We start from the raw sequence: 20,438 nt of genomic DNA on the forward strand, positions 1-20,438 counted from the left end.
TTTTGATTTCTCCGTCGAATCTGAATGAGATCCTTGCTGGGTAGAGTAATCTTGGTTGTAGGTTCTTCCCTTTCATCACTTTAAGTATATCATGCCACTCCCTTCTGGCTTGTAGAGTTTCTGCTGAGAAATCAGCTGTTAACCTTATGGGAGTTCCCTTGTATGTTATTTGTCATTTTTCCCTTGCTGCTTTCAATAATTTTTCTTTGTCTTTAATTTTTGCCAATTTGATTGCTATGTGTCTCAGCATGTTTCTCCTTGGGTTTATCCTGTTTGGGACTCACTGCACTTCCTGGACTTGGGTGGTTATTTCCTTTCCCATGTTAGGGAAGTTTTCGACTATAAACTCTTCAAATATTTTCTCTTGTCCTTTCTCTCTCTCTTGTCCTCTGGGACCCCTATAATGCGAATGTTGGTACATTTAATGTTGTCCCAGAGGTCTCTTAGGCTGTCTTCACTTCTTTTCATTCTTTATTCTGTCTGCAGCAGTGAATTCCACCATTCTGTATTCCAGGTCACTTATCCGTTCTTCTGCCTCAGTTAATCTGCGATTGATTCCTTCTAGTGTAGGTTTCATTTCAGTTATTGCATTGTTCATCTCTGTTTGTTTTTTCTTTAATTCTTCTAGGTCTTTGTTAAACATTTCTTGCATCTTCTCGATCTTTGCCTCCATTCTTTTTCCGAGGTCCTGGATCATCTTCACTATCAGTATTCTGAATTATTTTTCTGGAAGGTTGCCTATCTACACTTCATTTAGTTGTTTTTCTGGGGTTTCATCTTGTTCCTTCATCTGGTACATAACCCTCTGCCTTTTCATCTTGTCTATCTTTCTGTGAATGTGGTTTCTGTTCCACAGGCTGCAGGATTGTAGTTCTTCTTGCTTCTGCTGTCTGCCCTCTCCTTCCAAGTTTTTTGTATGCATACAAAATACATTTATATCTTCTTCTTTGCCCACCTTTCATACAAATGATATTCTACTGTTTTGCACCTTGTGTGAAGACATGAAAAGGACAAACTGTAGAAGATAATATTGATAAGTTTCACTGCATTGAAGTAAAACACCTTTTGTTTAACTAACAAATTCCTTGAAGTGAGTAAAAAAGATTCATCATAGATGAGGAGAAGATATTTACAATGTATATACTTGTATTATTATAAGAGATAAATATATATAGATCTCCTATAAATCAAAAGAGAAAAGACAAATGATTTAATTAAGATTGGGCTGCAGAGATGACAGGGAATCCAAATGCCCAATAAATTATTAAAATATCAGAGAAATACAAAATAAAATTGCATTGTGAATTAAAACTTCCTTTCACATTCATCAGATTAGCAAAAATGGAAGTCTGACAATATCAGGTGCTGGTTGCAGATGAGGCAACAGAAGTGAGAACTGCTTCAATCATTTGGAAAACAATTTCATAATATCTGGTAATCTTGATGAGGCCCCCACCTGATAACTTGTAATTCTGCATTTAGGCAGAGGACCTAGAGAAACTCTGAATATGTACATAAGGAGACATGTACATTTCATTCTTCTTTTAAATAGAAAAACAAAGCAAAGGGGACAAACCCTCAACTTAAATATCCACCATTGTGGTTTATTCATATAGTGGAATACTACACAGCCATGAAAACAAACTATAGCATCATGGATAAACATGAATGAATTTTTCAATCACAATATTGTGCAAAAAAGAAAATTATAGAAGAATACATGTAGTATACTACTTGAAAACATACATCATAATAGCTTTTGTTGTCTAGGGACACAAATGTAGTCAAAATATTTTAAAAATGCACAGGAATAATAAGCACCAGTATACTTGGCAAGTATACTTTCAATTAAGCAAAGGTAATTTATATGGTAATCTAAATTTATAAACTAGGTGCTGACTACACAGATTTTATTATTATCCTTTATATTTTTCATTTGTCTGAAATATTGAAAAATAAATTGTGTGATTTTTTTGTAATGCTGTTAATTTTGCTGAGACCCAGATGTTTTTCTGAGATCCAAATATTCATATTAATTGAATATTTGAAAAGCATTTAAAAATTTCCACAGCATTTTCTTATTTTATTTAATCTACAACATAATTTTTGATCATTGGTTGCAAAGAAATATACTAACTCACATAATAGAATAAAAAGTTTGCTAGCATAGGGAGACTCTCTACATGAGCTATGGAGCCTGAGTCCAGGTACCAGCTCTCCCACTTGTGTTCTTGTTCCCTATTTGCCTTATCCATGAGTATTTTTCATTTATGCCATTATGACTCAATATTAGACTCACAAATTTCCACTTACTTCGTCAGAGCACAGCCAAGACCTTCTCTTCAGGAAAACCTTCACTCTTGCCCAAAGGCGTGAGGTGTTTCCTTGGGACCTCCACAGGTCCACCAAATAATAATTCAAGGTTGTAACTACCCATAGTAGCAACGTGTCACAGACAGAGAGCTGGAGGGGTTGGAGTTTATTTAACAAATTAATGGATAAGAACCTTACCTATCATTGTGGCTCTCATCCACTGCAAGCTAATGACTAGGCCAAAATAATAGTGCAGCCTTCTCTGTGGTCCCTGAAGTGGTCTGATGGAGGGTAGCAGTCATTAATACTTGCCAGGTTTCCCATCACTTGCAACATGTCATTCTAAGCACAGCAATTGGACACCTGTCCAATGATTGATGGGGTAATACCTCAATTTTAGCTTCACTATCACTATCTCAGGCTGTAATAAAAATTTAATAGACAAACAAGAATCTTCTTCTTATGCTGCTATAACTGTAGCTGGACCATAGTATTCACTCAATTTTAAACACTGGAGTTGGTCTCTGTGAGTAACGGTGGAACTGGACAAAGGTGAATTTTGGCCAGTGCAGTTGAGGAGCTAGGGCCTTTTTCATACATGCTCTAGGACTGAAAAAAATCCATATAGTACTTTCAAACTGATCACCTTTGCAGGTGGTCCTCACAAGGTTGTACACTTTTGTACACCTTAGACTTGAAGGAATTCCTGACAGGTGCACCAGGAGACATATGCAAGAATGTTCACAGAAGCATTGTGCTTATTGGCTCAAACCCAGAAACAACCCAAATGCTCTTCAACAATAAAATGCATAAATAAGCTGTGATTTATTCACATGATATAATATTATACAGCAACAATCAAAAAAACTATAGTTGCAGGCATATAGTTGCAGGCATACTGTTTTGCTACAACAGTAGCAAAACCATTCACGATTTTTCACTTCTGGGCCATGCTTTTGGGGTTTGGCAGCTTCACTACATGAAGTAAGTAATCATTGATGACTAGTCTAGCCACTGCAACACAGGTCACACATACCCTGCAAGCATCTTTGTAAAGGGGATCTTCTGAGTAAAAGATAATGTAAGCTAAATGGGGGAAGAGTATTGTGTTTGCTCAGTCTAAGTATTTTCATTTTGAATTTTTTTTAATGTTTGGTTTCTTTAGAGATTTTGGGATAGTACTGGACCATAATTTATGGTGAGAGCTACCAAGGGGAGTTTCTCTATTATTAAATGATTAATTCAAGAAAACAGAGGCCCGGAGATTAGATCCAGATATCTGTGACATCACAGGCTGAGGGTATCTTAGGAATTTTTAAAGGATGCAGCTCACACTTGGCTCTGAATTTTGGAAAGCCTGTTGCTTTGTCTTAATTCACCTGAAGTATCAGCCAAACTATAGCATAAAACTTGATGTTCTCACCTGAAATTTGAAAAACAGAGCTACACAGTGTTTACATTTTTGTATAAATTTCCTTCTTTCCGCATGTTTGTTTCTTTGTTTTAACTAAGCTGGTTGAGACTGAATATAAAATAAGTCAGAGATTTTAAACGTTCTTTTGGTTCCAGGTTTAAAATGAGCTTCCAGCCTTTGGTGTCTCTTGCTGATGGTGAGTGGGGTGGTGTAACTTATGAAAGTGGAGTGAGGACCATCGGCAAAGTCCGTCCTGTTTTTGCAGTGGATACCTCCCACTTCCTATTTATTTTTTAATGTTCTATACAGAAATAGCATGAATCCAAATTTAAAAAAGGAGTTTCAGAGTGGAAAAACCAAGGCACCTGCTGACTTTGGTGAGGCAGAAATCCACCCTGGTCTGAACAGCCTGCAGCTCTATCTTAAAATGGACCTTGAACATCCAAGGGCTGCTGCCACTGCTACCCTGAAAGTCTCGGCAGACCAAGCCTCACTGGCACATCTGGGTCTCCTGGAAAGGCAGCTTGGCATTTGTTTTAGACTCCTTTCGGGGCTTTTGTTCTTTGTGAATTGAAGGGGTTTGATTGGGTGACCTCTAGGTGGATTTTTGAGAGGTCTTGTTCTCTTGAGTTCTAGGATCTCAATTTTGCACTAGGAGGTTGGGGTTAGAAAGAGTATGGCTTAATTCCCTCTTGAGAAACTCAAGTGTTGAGTTCACATCTGACTCTGTGTGGAAGGCAGTGTTGGCTCTATCCTAACTCCTGTTGGCTGCTTTGCTTCCAGTGCTGTCAGGGTGATCAATGATAACGGACTAACATGGACATGTAAGAGGATAAAAATAGTCATAGTGCTTGCATGGAAACGTGTGCTTTTTTCAAAACATATTCATATAATTTTTTGCACCTTTCTGAAACTCTCTGAAGAAATATGAGGGAAGACAATGGGACCCAATAACATGACTAGCATCAGTTATTTCCAAAGTACCAAGCATTGTGCTAAGCTATTTATATACACTGTTAACACATTCTTCATTTAAATTTATGTATACACTTCAGAACAGCTCTATAAGATAGGTACTACTACTACAGCTGCTTTACAGATGAGGAAATCAATGCCTTAATAACTTAATCAGATCACAGGGATACAGCTTGTAAGCAGGGCTGGGATTTAAACCTAGGTCTGTCTGACTCCAGAACCCCAGTGCTTACCCACTAGTCAACATTGCTTCTCTACAGAAACAGGGGTAGAAAGCTCCTATGTGGTCTTAGAATCCAGGTTGGAGCCTAATTAGTCATCTTAGAACCTAGGTTTCCTGACTGCTGTCTAATGCTTCTTTCTTTTTTTCGTTTTTTATTGTGAAATAGATCGTATTGTATAAACACACATATATACGTATATTTTATATTGTAAAATTGTCATGTAAATTTGTCAATATTTGCTCAGATTTGACATATAAAATGGCAATTTCATGATTTAATATACTATATACTTTTTCATGAACTAGTTTAAAGTTAAAACACATTCTAGTATAACCACCATCCCAGTTTAAAGAATAGAACATTGCTTTCTGTGTCCCTCCCTGGCACATGCTCCTTCTTTCCCCTTCTAGGTAACACTGTCCTGACCTTGTGATAATCGTTTCTTTTCCTTATAGCTTAACAACTGTTAAACTTCAGGGATGTTGGCATCCCTAAAGAATATAGCTTATTTTTGCTTGGTTATGTCTTTATATAAATGGATCACACCATGCATGTTATTTTGTGACTTGCTTTTTTCATGCATCACTATGTTTGTGAGCTAGATTGATGCCTGCAACTATATAGTTTTTTGATTGTTGTTGTATAATATTATATCATGTGAATAAATCACAGCTTATTTATGCATTTTATTGTTGAAGAGCATTTGGGTTGTTTCTGGGTTTGAGCCAATAAGCACAATGCTTCTGTGAACATTCTTCCATATGTCTCCTGGTGTACCTGTCAGGAATTCCTTCAAGTCTAAGGTGTACATTTATGGGTAGAATTTCTAAGTGCAAGAAAAGACTAAACTATTTGTACCAAATTTCTCTGCACCCGGCAGGTGTAACTTATACCAAGTTTACATTGCTCTATGTTCTTACACTTGATATTATCAAACTTAAATATTTTTGTATTCTGAAGGCATGTAATGGTACTTCATTTTGGTTTTAATTTGCATTTCTGTGATTATTAAAAAGGCTGAGCAATTTCTCATGTCTTCATTGACCATTTGGAGTTCTCCCTTGCCCTTTGGGAAATGTCTGCTCATATCTTTTGCCTCTTTGTTTTATTGTCTCTCTCTCTCTTTCTTCTTCGTAGGAGTTCATTATATATTTCTGGATATTAGTCCTTTGTCAGTTGTATATATATTATAAATATCTGCTCTCAATTTGTGGCTTGGCTTTTCACTTTCTTGATGATTTCTTTAGTTGAACAGATTAAAAAAATTTTTAATGTATGAGTATGATTAGTGCTTTTTGTGTCTTGTTTAAGAAATCCTTTCTTATGCCAAGACCATCAAGATATTCTCCTATATTGTCTTTGAAAATCTTTATATTTTTGCCTCTTATATTGAGGTCTTTAATATTCCAGGAATTGCGTTTTGTGTATGGTGTCAGATAGGGGGAAGAGTCCAGTTGTTCCAGTGTGATTTATTTAAAAAATCCATCCTTTTCCCACAGATATGCACCACCACTTTCCACTATGGGTAATCAATAACCCCCTGTTCAAATTTGAGAACAATGGAATTATTAACTTTTTATACTTATTGTTTTACTCTTCTCACTTATTGTTTCCATGTGGTTATTTTACAGATGTAGTATCATGAAAATACTGAAGTATTATCAATATTGTGTATCTCTTAACTTCCCTGAGTTGAGGACTACCACATTCATAACGACCTGTAAATTCCCCTGGTTACCTGTCCCCTTCTGCTACCTTGCTCCAAGCCACACAGATCAGAGATGCCTGTGTGGTGACTCTTGTCAATAGCTGACTCTCAGGTTTTGAAACTTTGGAGAGAACAAAGGGATAATTCAAGTCACCGAGCAAAGAGTTAGGGAAATGAGCCAGGGGAGCCAAGTTGTGTACTGGGCCTGGAAGCAAGAAAGCATGGGTCCTTTCTGTAACTATTTTCTGTGTGATCTTAGACTGACCTCAGTTTTCTTATTTGTTGGGCTACATGAATTATAATGACTTTCACTTCTAAAATTCAAATGGGACTCAGTCATTATCTTTCTGTGTGACTATAAGTATATATACATATATAGATTTTAGTTTCTTTTTCTATAACTCTAGTTTATTTTGCATGTTTATTCAGAGTGAGTGCTTAATAAATATCTGATTTCTTACCTGTTTTAGGACAATAGCACGGATGTACCCAGGGAAGAAGTGGAAAGGAGGTATGGCAAGAGTTGGTGAGAAGTTTACAAGAAAGGGTAAGGCCCACCAGTCTGCCCCCTCAGTCACTATAAAGTTCTTTAACAACAATACATGTACCTCTTTGAAACTGTTTCCTTCACTTGCAAATGAGGATAACAGTACCTACCTCATTTACTTTATATACTTTTTGGGAAGATCAAAGGAGATATTAGAAATATAAATAATGAAGTATTTTAAAAAATGGAAGCAGTTATATATACACTCACTGGGTACTGTCTCTGATCCTGCAAAAACAACACATAATCAATTCCAGCCTTCAAGGAGCTCACAATCCACAGATATAACATGGTATAGTGGCAAAAATACTGCAGTAGAAAAAGACACCCTATTTCCTGGTATTATATTTGTTGTGTGAACTTGGACAAGTCTTTTAACCTCCCTGAACCTGATCTTTTATTTGTAAAATGGGCAGGAAAAGATTAAGCCACACAGTTGATAACATTGCTTCTAAAATTCCCCGATTCCATGTCCCTGGACAAGTTACAACTATTCTTCCTCTTTTTTTTCTTTAATATTTATTTACTTATTTATTTATTTTGACTGCACTGGGTCTTCATTGTGGCAGGTGGGATCTTCATTGCGACACACGGGATCTTCATTGCGACACACAGGATCTTCATTGCGATATGTGGGATCTTTAGTTGTGACATGAGGACTTCTTAGCTGAGGCATGCAGACTCTTAGGTGCAGCATGCAAACTCTTAGTCACAGCATGCTGACTCCTAGTTGTGGCATGCAGGCGGGATCTAGTTCCCTGATCAGGGATTGAACCCGGGCCCCCTGCATTGGGAGTGAGGAGTCTTACGAACTGGTCCACCAGGGAAGTCCCTCCTCCTTTTTCTTTTTTTTCCTTCTTAAAAGAAACATTGTGAGGGTCAAGCAAGATGTGCCAAAGGACTTTGAAATCTTAAGGGGCTGTGTGAATGTGATGTGTGGTTATTTCTATCTCCCCCACCTCCTACCCTTGGTGTGAGTGGGTTTCAGGACCAGCTGTGTAATTTGCATGGCCTGTTGCAAGATGAAAACATGGTCCCTTATTAAAAAGTTATTAAGAATTGCAGGACAGCAACATCAGAGCATTAAACCAAACACAGGGACCTTCTCAGCGTGTGGCCCTGTGTGACAGCACAAGCCACAAGACCGTGAAGCCATCCCTCGTGGTTTTGTAATTTCCCAAGTATCCAGCTCTCCTAGCACCGCTTGGTGGTTTACAGGTTTATGACCTGTCCACCTGTCTTTTTACTCGTCTGTTGCAATACACAAGGACCAGTCATGCAAGTTATTATCCACTTAGTAGAAAGTGAGGGAATTCATGGCATTGGGTAATATACCAAAATGTAAGTATTCTTAGTTTTAGTTTCATTTAAAATTACACAGTAGTGTTTTGATCTACTTTACTGATAGGTCTTCTTGACTTGGTCGACCTCAAAATTCTTCCTTGAATGGTTTTAAACAGTCCCTTGGACTTTTCAACTCGTGTCACCTAACTTCTTGCTCTGTTGCTTCTCATCCTCTACCCCAGAAAAGTTCTACAGACATCCTGCTATTCCAGCCCATCTTCCAAGCCTATGCTCAATCGGCTTCTTTTACTTACTTCAGCTTTCTGTTTGAAACTCAAGTGCTTAAGAATAATACCTTTTAAACCTTCCCTGGTACTTCCCTTGGATACTAATTTAATGCTCGGTCCCAGAGATCCCCAATTTTTTCCTAGAACAGATAGTTTTGATTCTTACAGTCTTAAGTTTTCTGGAGTTAGGACTTCTTGAAGTTTTTGAGCTGAGGGTTAGGGCTTACAGGAGGTAGCCCATGTGAGGCTTCAATGCTTTAAAGAATAACTGCAATAAATGGACCTGACCAAGGATGAAACGGTTTGTTAAATAAGACAGTTACTTACCTATCGCTGAATGTTGTCTAACTAGGCTCGGTAACTATAGAGGCATTTGAGCATGGGTGGAAGTTTGAGTGAGATGGTCTTAAAAGGTCTACAACACTGACAGTCTGGTGATTCTGTGTTAGCAAAGTTATTATCAGGTTGACTCCTCCTCCTTTACTTTTTTGAAAATCTCTTAAACTGCAAATGGGCATAAGGTTCTTTTCTGGAGTGATGGAATGTTTTAAAATTGGATTATAATGATGATTGCACAAGTTTGCAAATTTACTAAAAATCATTGAACTGTACATTTGAAATGGATGAATCATGGTACATAAATTATACCCCAATAAATCTGTTTTTAAAAAGTCTTGAGAACTTACACTGTCATATTTTTAAAACAATATATTTATTTTACATTATACATTATATATGTTTAAAGTATATGCTAAGAATTGGGATAGTTTTAAGAGACTAGATACTCAAATAAGAAGTTAAATCTAATGCCTGGAAATTTATCTAGAATATGTTAAAATGATGTAAACGTAAAAAAATGTATGTGAATCATCACTGAAGTTACTCACTCATTCTTTAAAAAATTATTTAATTAGTTTTAAATTTACACACAGTAAAATTCATTCTTTGTGATATATACTTCTGTGGGTCTTCTCAAATGCATATAGTTATATAACCACCACCACAATCAAGATATGGAACAGTTCTATCACATTCAAAAATCCTCTTGTGCTGCCCATCTGTAGTCAGCCTGTCTCCCACCTGCAGACCCTGGCAACCACTGAGCTGTCCTCTGTCTCTATAGTGTTGTCTTTTCAAGGACATTACATGATATATACATTTTGAAAAGATTTTCAAACAGCAATTACTAATTTTAATTTTTAACTGAGATATAATTGACATATAACATTATATTAGTTTCAGGTGTACAAAATAATGATTCAATATTTGTATATATTGGGAAATGATCACTACAATATGTTTAGTTTACTAAACATATGTCACCTTACAGAAAAAGTCGTAACAAACTTTTTTTCTTGTGATGAGAACTTTTAAGAACCACTCTTTTAGCAACTTTCAAATATACAATGAAGTATTATTAATTATAGTCACCATGCTGTGCATTACATCCTTATGACTTATGTATTTTATGACTGGAAGTTTTTATTTTGTGACCAGCTTCACCCATTTTGCACCCACCCCCCCTTCCAATGACACCACCAATCTGTTCTCTGTATCCATAAGCTTGTTTTTGTTCTTTGGAGGGGGGTGGGGGGAAAGTTTAGATTCCACATATAAGTAAGATCATATGGCATTTGTCTTTCTCTGTCTGATTTATTTCACTCAGCATAATGCCCTCAAGATCCGTTTAGGCTGTCAAATTTTAATTTTTGAATTACAAAAATAATGGCTATTTTGGGGTTGTGGGAATTTCCCTGCTGATAACTAGTCAGATTGAGAAGGCTGAGATAGTCACAGACAGGATGAGGTTAGTCTGAATTCAGTTATTCTCAGAGACTCACACTCAGTTAGAGCTGGAAGGATTTTTAGAGTTATTTAGCTAAAATCCTAATTTTAAATATAAAGAAACTGAGGTCCAGAAGACAAGAGTGAATCTCAAGCTTGTGTAACTAGTAGTAGAATTGACCTGGCACTCAGTTTCTTTTTTATAAAATTTAATTTAAAAAAATTGAGGTATAGATGATTTACAGTGTTTCAGGTGTATAGCAAAGTTACGTATATGTATGTAAATATTTCAGATTCTTTTCCATTATAGGTTATTACAAGAAATTAAATATAGTTCCCTGTGCTATATAGTAGGTCCTTGCTGGTTATCTATTTTATATACAGTAGTAAGTATCAGTTAATACCAAATTCCTAATTTATCCCTCCCCACCCCTTTCCCCTTTGGTAACCATAAGTTTGTTTTCTATGTCTGTGAGTATATTTCTGTTTTGTAAATAGGTTCATTTGTATCATTTTTTTTTAGATTCTACATATAAGTGATATCATATGGTGTTTGTCTTTCTTTGCCTGACAACTTAGTATGATAATCTCTAGGTTCATTCATGTTGCTGCAAATGACATTATTTCATTCTTTTTAATTGCTGGGTAGTATGCCATTTTATGTATATATCACATCTTCTTTATCCATTCATCTGTTGATAGATATTTATGATGCTTCCATGACCTGGCTATTGTAAATAGTGTTGTTATGAACATTGGGGTGCATGTATCTTTTCAAATTAGCGTTTTCATCTTTTCAGGGTATATGTCCAGGAGTGGGATTGCTGGATCAAATGGTTACTCTATTCTTAGGTTTTTAAAGAAATTCCATACTGTTCTCCATAGTGGCTGCACCAGTTTACATTCCCACCAATAGTATATGAGTGTTCACTTTTCTCCATACCCTCTCCAGCATTTTTTATTTGTAGACTTTTTGATGGTCATTCTGACTGGTGTGAGGTGATATCTCATTGCAGTTTTGACTTGCATTTCTCTAATAAGTAATGATGAGCATCTTTTCATGTGCCTATTAGTCATCTGTATGTCTTCTTTGGAGAAATGTCTGCTTAGGTCTTCTGCCCATTTTTTGATTGGGTTGTTTGTTTTCTTGATATTGAGCTGTATGAGCTGTTTGCATATTTTGGAGTTTAATCTCTTGTCAATTGCATTATTTACAAATATTTTCTCCCATTCTGTAGGTTTTCTTTGTTTTGTTTATGGTTTCCTTTCCTGTGCAAAAGCTTTTAAATTTAATTAGGTCCCACTTGTTTATTTTTGCTTTTGTTTCCATTTCTCTAGGAGATAGATCCAAAAGAATATTTCTGTGATTTATGTCAAAGAGTTTTCTGCCTATGTTTTCTTCTAGGAGTTTTAGAGTATCAGGTCTTACATTTAGGTCTTTAATCCATTTTGAGTTTATTTTTGTATATGGTGTTAGAGAATGTTCTAATTTATTCTTTTACTTGTATCTGTCCAGTTTTACCAGCACCACTTTTTCAAGAGACTGCCTTTTCTCCATTGTATATTTTTGCCTCCTTTGTTGCAGATTAATTGACTATAAGTGTTTGGGTTTATTTCTGGGCTTTCTACCCTATTCCATTGATCTATGTGTCTGTTTTTGTGCCAGTACCATACTGTTTTGATTACTGTAGCATTGCAGTATAGCCTGAAGTCAGAGAGCATGATTCCTTCAGCTCCGTTCTTCTTTCTCAAGATTGTTTTGGTTATTTGGGGTCTTTTGTGTTTCCACACAAATTAAAATTTTTTTTGTTCCAGTTCTGTGAAAAATGCCATTGGTAATTTGATAGGGATTGCATTACATAGTGTTAATCTCTATATTAGCACTCAGTTTCTTAACAGTCAGATTAAGTATGCTTTTAACTATTATATAACATGATTTTTACTATTGGTTTTGTCTGACTTTCAGTTCTAGCACAAATTCTGCCTTTTTGTACTTCCTCTGCCACATTCCTGATTGCTGATGATCAAAGCAATACTTGGTATATATCACTAATACTGGAAAAAGGATGGTTTTGGACTACCATCTCATTGTTAATTCCTGACTCTTTGCATCACGAAACTATTTCAGTAACTCACTAATTAATATGTATTTGGTGGCTGTTCATTCTGCTTATAGGAAAAATGCCCAAGAGAAAACACACAATCCAGACTCAAATCATTTTATTTTATTTTTTATGGTCAGAGAGGTAAAGTTTTTTTTTTAATTGGGGTATAGTTGTTTTACAATGTTGTGTTAGTTTCTACTGTACAGTGATCAAGTCATTTTAAATGGTGAGAACAAGAAAGGCCTTTATAGATCATTTGAGGTGGTTCTGAGGCATTGTTAGGCATCTGTAGAGTCACCACCTGGGGCACCTTAGTAATGGGGTAAAGAAAGGGGCTGAGTGGTAGCTGTGCTACCTCCTCTGATGAAACCATTTGGTATCATTATCATTCTTCCTGAAAGGCTTCCTTTAACATTTCTTGTGGTGCCAATCTGCTGGTGATGATTCAGCTTGTGCATGTCTGAAACAGTCTTTATTTCAGCTTTGTTTCTGAAGGCTATTTTCACTGGGTATAGAATTCTAGGTTGACAGTTTTTGTCTCTCACTCTCAAGATGTTGCTCCATTGTCTACTGTCTTGCATTGTTTCCAATGAGAAATCTGCTGTTGTTATTACCTTTATTCCTCTGTACATATGTCCTTTTTCCTTTGGCTGCTTCTAAGCTTCTCTCTGTATCACTGGTTTTAAACAATTTGATTATGATGCACCTTGGCATAATTTTCTTAAGTTTTTTTGTGGTTGGAATTTATTGAGTTTCTTGGATCTATGGGTTTATAATTTCATCAAACTTGAAAAATTTTACTGTTAATTTTACTTCAGACATTTTCCCCGTCCCCTTTTCCTGGACTCAAGGTACACGTATATTGGTCCATTTGAAGTTGCCCTAAATGTCAATAATTCTTGGTTATTTTGTTTTCAGTCTTTATGTTTCATTTTGGGTAGTTTCTATTGCTAATCATTTTTTATGCAGAGTTTAAGTTCACTAATTTTTTTTTTTTTAATGCAGAGTTTAATAAGTTCTTACTTTCAGCCAGTGCATTTTTTCGTCTCTAGAAGTTCAGTTTGGGCCTGTTTTATATCTTCCATGTCTCTCCTTTTTTTTTTTTTTTTCCTGGCCATGCTGTATGACTTGCAGAATCTTAGTTCCCCAACCAGGGATTGAACCCAGGTCACAGCAGTGAAAGTGCCGAGTCCTAACCACTGGACCACCAGGGAATTCCCTTCCATGTCTCTCCTTAATATGCTCATGCTTTCTTCTACCTTCCTGGACATATAGAATATGTTTATAACAGTTGTTTAAATGTCCTTTTCTATTATTTTTACCATTGGTGTCATTTTTTGGCTCTTTTTTTTTTTTTTGTCCTCAAAATGAGTCACATGACCCTGATTCTTTGCATGTCTGATAATTTTTTTTATTGGATGCCAGTTTTGTGAATTTTAGGTTATTGGAGGTTTTTGTATTTTTTAAAAATAATTCTGAGTTGTGTGTGTTGTTAACTTATTTGGAGACTGTTTAATATTTTCAGTTTTGCTTTTGAGTTTGTTAGGTGAGATTAGAGCCAATCCTCTTTATTCCTTAGTGTACATCCAAATTTCCATCTGCAATCTTTGTATTTTAGCCTTAAGAACTTATTTTAATATTTCTTGTAGTGTATGTCTTCAGGTCATGAATTCTTCTATCCTTTTATTCTTCTTAAAAAGTCTTTATTTTGCCTATTTTCTAAAAGATATTTTCTCTGGAAAGAACTCTAGATTTAGTGTTTTTTCTTTCAACACCATAAAGATGTTTTTTGTCTGCTTGCTTACAAAATTTTTTTACTAGACATCTGCAATAATGCTTATCTTTCTTCCCCTGTATGTAAGGCTCCTTTTTCCCTTGGCTGCTTTTAAGATTTTTTTATCACTGGTTTTCAACAATTTGTTTATGATATTACTTTTTGTGGTTTTTATGTGTATCTTGCTTGGGGTTGACTGAGCTTCTTGGTGCTGACTGAGCTTCTGTGAGTTTATAGTTTTATCAGATTTGGAATATTTTTGGCCATTATACCTTGAAATATTTCTCTGCTCCCTCTTTTGGGTCTCTGATTACATTTATGTTATTCTGCTTAACAGTGCCACACTTCGCTGAGGTACTGTCCTTGTCTCTTTTTTAAAGTAATTTTTTCTCTGTATTATTCAGTTTGCCTCTCACTCTCAAGATGTTTCTTGAGAGTGTTGTTAATGGTTTTAATGATTTAATGTTTTTAATGGTTTTTTATTACTATGTTATCAAGTTCACTGGTCATTTCTTTTGTAACTGTTAAGCCCAGCTAGGGAATTTTTATTTCAGATATTGTATTTTTTAACTTTATAACTTCCATTTAATTGTTTTCTGTGTCTTCTATTTTTTCCCATATGAACACAATAAGGAGAGAAGTGGAAGTATAGAAAAGAACCAAATGCAACATCAGCTTAAAACATTTTAAAAAAATTGATGTAGTCCTGAAAGTATGTCACTGAGATCTTTTGTTGCAGAAAGGCTAATTGATTGATGACTCCAGCAGCATGCTCTGAAGCCAGCATTGTGTTTGTACTGAAGTCATGGTTTTCATGGGCTGCACTTAGTCAGTGATTGAATGTGGTTTGTATACTAATGCAGGCTTTTTCTTGTAAGATGCAGACTCCTCTGATGGGTGATTTTGGTTTGAGGACTCATCAGCCTAGCTGAGACTTTCTTAGAACTGCATGGCAGTTGGAAACTCTACTAATCCAATTCTTCTTCCTTTCCTCTCTTTTTCCTAAGGGTCAGATCTACATCATGGTCTGAAAAGCCTCCCTCCTTCTCCAGTTCCTTCTCTTTTTCTCATAGGCATCTCCCTCAGTAAATCTTTGGCATCTTGTTCATTGGAGGATCTGAACAAATATATTTATTATTATTTTATTTTTGTTTTCAGCCAGTATAGAATTTCATTTAAATAAAAGGTTACAGATCTAAAAGTTTTTGAGAACTAGTGATCTATTTTATATCATTTATAGTTTAGATACTGAAGCTCAGAGGGTCCTTCTGAATATTGAGTTTGTGAAGCAAAACCAACTTATATTATGGCAATAGGTGATAAAGGCTTGTTCTCCTATCTGGTGACCTGAGGTCCTGGATAAAGAATCAGGAGCCCTGACATTATTGCTAACTCTCTTTTGTACCTAGACAAGACACTTAACTTCTCTAAGTTTATTAAAAGGTTTGGGCTAGCTCACCTATATAGACCCTTTAACTCTAAAATGTAATTTTATAGAAGAGAAAGCTTAAGTAATTTACCTGTCCAATTATCCAAAGTCTTGTTAGTGAATATCTGGATTGGACTTTTTTTTCCTAACAGCCAACAAATGGCCCAAGACTTTTTTTGTATTGAACTGTCTTTAGGAAAATACCTTGATAAACCACTCGTGGTAAAGGATCTAATCTGAGAACATGGATTTTGGGGCCAATATAATGAAAAAAGTGGCTGAACTGTTCTGTATAAAAAGAGAAGGCATTTAGTTTTCACTCTAGGAGGGAATAGAAAAGAGAAGGAAGAAGCAAGGAAAAAGAGTGAAGCTATCAAAAGAGTAAGAAGCTAGAGAGCTACATGGGGTGAACATTCCTGGGTGTAGAATGGGGAAAGGGTTTTTAAGCCTAGAGATACACAACATTTAATTGAAGCTTTTTTTTTTGTTTTCTCTGTATGAATTAGGCTTCTGTGTTTGAAAGTAACACAAACCCAATTCAAAGAAGCTTCAATAAAAAAAAATCTTAGTGGCTCACAAAGTTTGGAAAGATACTAGGAGAGTTTGTATCATCTAAGGAAGAGTTACAGAAACCAGAGCTGCAGGAACTGGAACCAGAAACTTAATTTAAAATTGCCAGATCTCAGGAGGAGCTTCAAGATGGCGGAAGAGTAAGACGCAGAGATCAACTTCCTCCCCACAAATACATCAGAAATACATCTAAATGTGGAACAACTCCTACAGAACACCTCCTGAACGCCGGCAGAAGACCTCAGACCTCCCAAAAGGCAAGAAACTCCCCACATACCTAGGTAGGGTAAAAGAAAACAGAAAAAACAGAGACAAAATAATAGGGACGGGACCTGCACCAGTGGGAGGGAGCCGTGAAGGAGGAAAGGTTTCCACACACTAGAAGCCCCTTCGCGGGCGGAGACTGCGGGTGGCGAAGGGGGTGAGCTTCAGAACCATGAAGGAGAGCGCAGCAAGAGGGGTGTGCAGGGCAAAGCGGAGAGATTCCCGCCCAGAGGATCAGTGCCGACCGGCACTCACCAGCCCAAGAGGCTTGTCTGCTCACCCACTGGGATGGTTGGAGGCTGGGAGGTGAGGCTCGGGCTTCTGAGGTCAGACCCCAGGGAGAGGACTGTGGTTGTTGGCTGTGTGAACACAGCCTGAAGGGGGCTAGTGCGCCACAGCTAGCCGGGAGGGAGCCCAGGAAAAAGTCTGGAGCTGCCGAAGAGACAAGAGACTTTTTCTTGCCTCTTTGTTTCCTGGTCCGTGAGGAGAGGGGATTAAGAGCGCTGCTTAAAGGAGCTCCAGAGACTTGCGCGAGCCGCGTCTATCAGCGTGGACCCCAGAGACGGGCATGAGACACTAAGGCTGCTGCTGCCGCCACCAAGAAGCCTGTGTGCGAGCACAAGTCACTCTCCACACCTCCCTTACGAGGAGCCTGTGCAGCCCACCACTGCCAGGGTCCCGGGATCCAGGGACAACTTCCCCGGAAGAACACACAGTGCATCTCAGACTGTTGCAACGTCATGCTGGCCTCTGCCAGTTCAGGCTCACCCCGCACTCTGTACCCCTCCGTCACCCCGGCCTGAGTGAGCCAGAGCCCCCGAAGCAGCTGCTCCTTTAACCCCGTCCAGTCTGAGTGAAGAACAGATGCCCTCCGGCCACCTACATGCAGAGGCGGGGCCAAATCCAAAACTGAACCGCGGGAGCTGTGCGAACGAAGAAGAGAAAGGGAAATCTCTCCCAGCAGCCTCAGGAGTAGTGGATTAAATCTCCACAATCAACTTGATGTACGCTGCATCTATGGAATACATGAATAGACAACAAATCAACCCAAATTGAGGAAGTGGACTTTGGGAGCAACAATATATATATTTTTAATCCTTTTTCTCTTTTTGTGAGTGTGTATGTGTATGCTTCTGTGTGTCATTTTGTCTGTATAGCTTTGTTTTTACCATTTGTCTTAGGGTTCTGTCTGTCCATTTATTTTTTATTATTTAACTTAAAAATTTTTTTCTTAATTATTTTTTATTTTAATAATTTTATTTTATTCTATTTTATTTTATCTTCTTCTTTCTTTCTTTCTTTTTTTTCTCACTTTTATTCTGAGCCATGTAGAGGACAGCTCTTGGTCCTCCAGCCAGGAGTTGGGGCTGTGCCACTGAGGTGGGAGAGCCAAGTTCAGGACACTGGTCCACAAGAGACCTCCCAGCTCCACGTAAAATCAAATGGTGAAAATCTCCCAGAGATCTCCATCTCAAGGCCAAGGCCCAGCTCCACTCAACGACCAGCAAGCTACAGTGCAGGACACCCTATGCCAAACAACTAGCAACACAGGAACACATCCCAATCCATTAGGACAGAGGCTACCTAAAATCATAATAAGGCCACAGACACCCCAAAACACACCACCAGACGTGGACCTGCCTACCAGAAAGACAAGATCCAGCCTCATCCACCAGAACACAGGCACTAGTCCCCTCCACCCGGAAGCCTACACTACCCACTGAACCAACCTTAGCTACTGGGGGAAGACACCAAACATACCAGAAACTATGAACCTGCAGCCTGCAAAAAGGAGACCCCAAACACAGTAAGTTAAGCAAAATGAGAAGACAGAGAAACACACAGCAGATGAAGGAGCAAGGCAAAAACCCACCAGACCCAACAAATGAAGAGGAAATAGGCAGTTTACTAGAAAAAGAATTCAGAATAATGATAGTAAAGATGATCCAAAATCTTGGAAATAGCATGGAGAAAATAAAGAAACAATTAACAAAGACCTAGAAGAACTAAAGAGCAAACAAACAAAGATGAACAACACAATAAATGAAATTAAAAATTCTCTAGAAGGGATCAATAGCAGAATAACTGAGGCAGAAGAACAGATAAGTGACCTGGAAGATAAAATAATGGAAATAACTACTGCAGAGCAGAATAAAGAAAAATGAATGAAAAGAATTGAGGACAGTCTCAGAGACCTCTGGGGCAACAATTAAATGCACCAACATTTGAATTATAGGGGTCCCAGAAGAAGAAGAGAAAAAGAAAGGGACTGAGAAAATATTTGAAGAGATTATAGTTGAAAACTTCCCTAATATGGGAAAGGAATTAGTTAATCAAGTCCAGGAAGCACACAGAGTCCCATACAGGATAAATCCAAGGAGAAACACTCCAAGACACATAATAATCAAAATATCAAAAATTAAATACAAAGAAAAAATATTAAAAGCAGCAAGAGAAAAACAACAAGTAACACAAAAGGGAATACCCATAAGGTTAACAGTTGATCTTTCAGCAGAAGCTCTGCAAGCCAGAAGGGAGTGGCAGGACATATTTAAAGTGATGAAAGACAAAAACCTACAACCAAGATTACTCTACCCAGCAAGGATCTCATTCAGATTTGATGGAGAAATTAAAAGTTTTACAGACAAGCAAAAGTTAAGAAAATTCAGAACCACCAAACCAGCTTTACAACAAATGCTAAAGGAACTTCTCTAGGCAGGAAACACAAGAGAAGGAAAAGACCTACAATAATAAACCCAAAACAATTAAGAAAATGGTAATAGGAACATACATATCGATAATTACCTTAAACGTAAATGGATTAAATGCTCCAACCAAACAACATAGACTGGCTGAATGGAAACAAAAACAAGACCCTTACATATGCTGTCTACAAAAGACCCACTTCAGACTTAGGGACACATATATACTGAAAGTGAGGGAATGGAAAAAGATATTCCATGCAAATGGAAATCAAAAAAAAGCTGGAGTAGCAATTCTCATATCAGACAAAATAGACTTTAAAACAAAGACTATTAAAAGAGACAAAGAAGGACACTGCATAATGATCAAGGGATAATGATCAATCCAAGAAGATAAGACAACTGTAAATATTTATGCACCCAACAGAGGAGCACCTCAATACATAAGTCAAATACTAACAGTCATAAAAGGGGAAATCGACAGTAACACAATCATAGTAGGGGACTTTAACACCCCACTTTAACCAATGGACAGATCATCCAAAATGAAAATAAATAAAGAAACACAAGCTTTAAATGATACATTAAACAAGATGGACTTAATTGATATTTATAGGACATTCCACCCAAAAACAACAGAATACACATTTTTCTCAAGTGCTCATGGAACATTCTCCAGGATAGATCATATCTTGGGTCACAAATCAAGCCTTGGTAAATTTAAGAAAGTTGAAATCGTATCAAGTATCTTTTCTGACCACAATGCTATGAGACTAGATATCAATTACAGGAAAATATCTGTAAGAAGTACAAACACAAGAGGCTAAACAATACACTACTTAATAACCAAGAGATCACTGAAGAAATCAAAGAGGAAATCAAAAAATACCTAGAAAAAAGTGACAATGAAAACACAATGACCAAAAACCTATGGGATGCAACAAAAGCAGTTTTAAGAGGGAAGTTTCTAGCTATACAACCTACCTTAAGAAACAAGAAACATCTCAAATAAACAACCTAACCTTACACCTAAAGCAATTAGAGAAAGAAGAACAAA

The sequence above is a fragment of the Aethalodelphis obliquidens genome, unplaced genomic scaffold, assembly GCF_003676395.1.
Source record: "Aethalodelphis obliquidens isolate GAN/ISIS:26980383/991018 unplaced genomic scaffold, ASM367639v1 scaffold90, whole genome shotgun sequence".
Taxonomy (NCBI): Eukaryota; Metazoa; Chordata; class Mammalia; order Artiodactyla; family Delphinidae; genus Aethalodelphis; species Aethalodelphis obliquidens.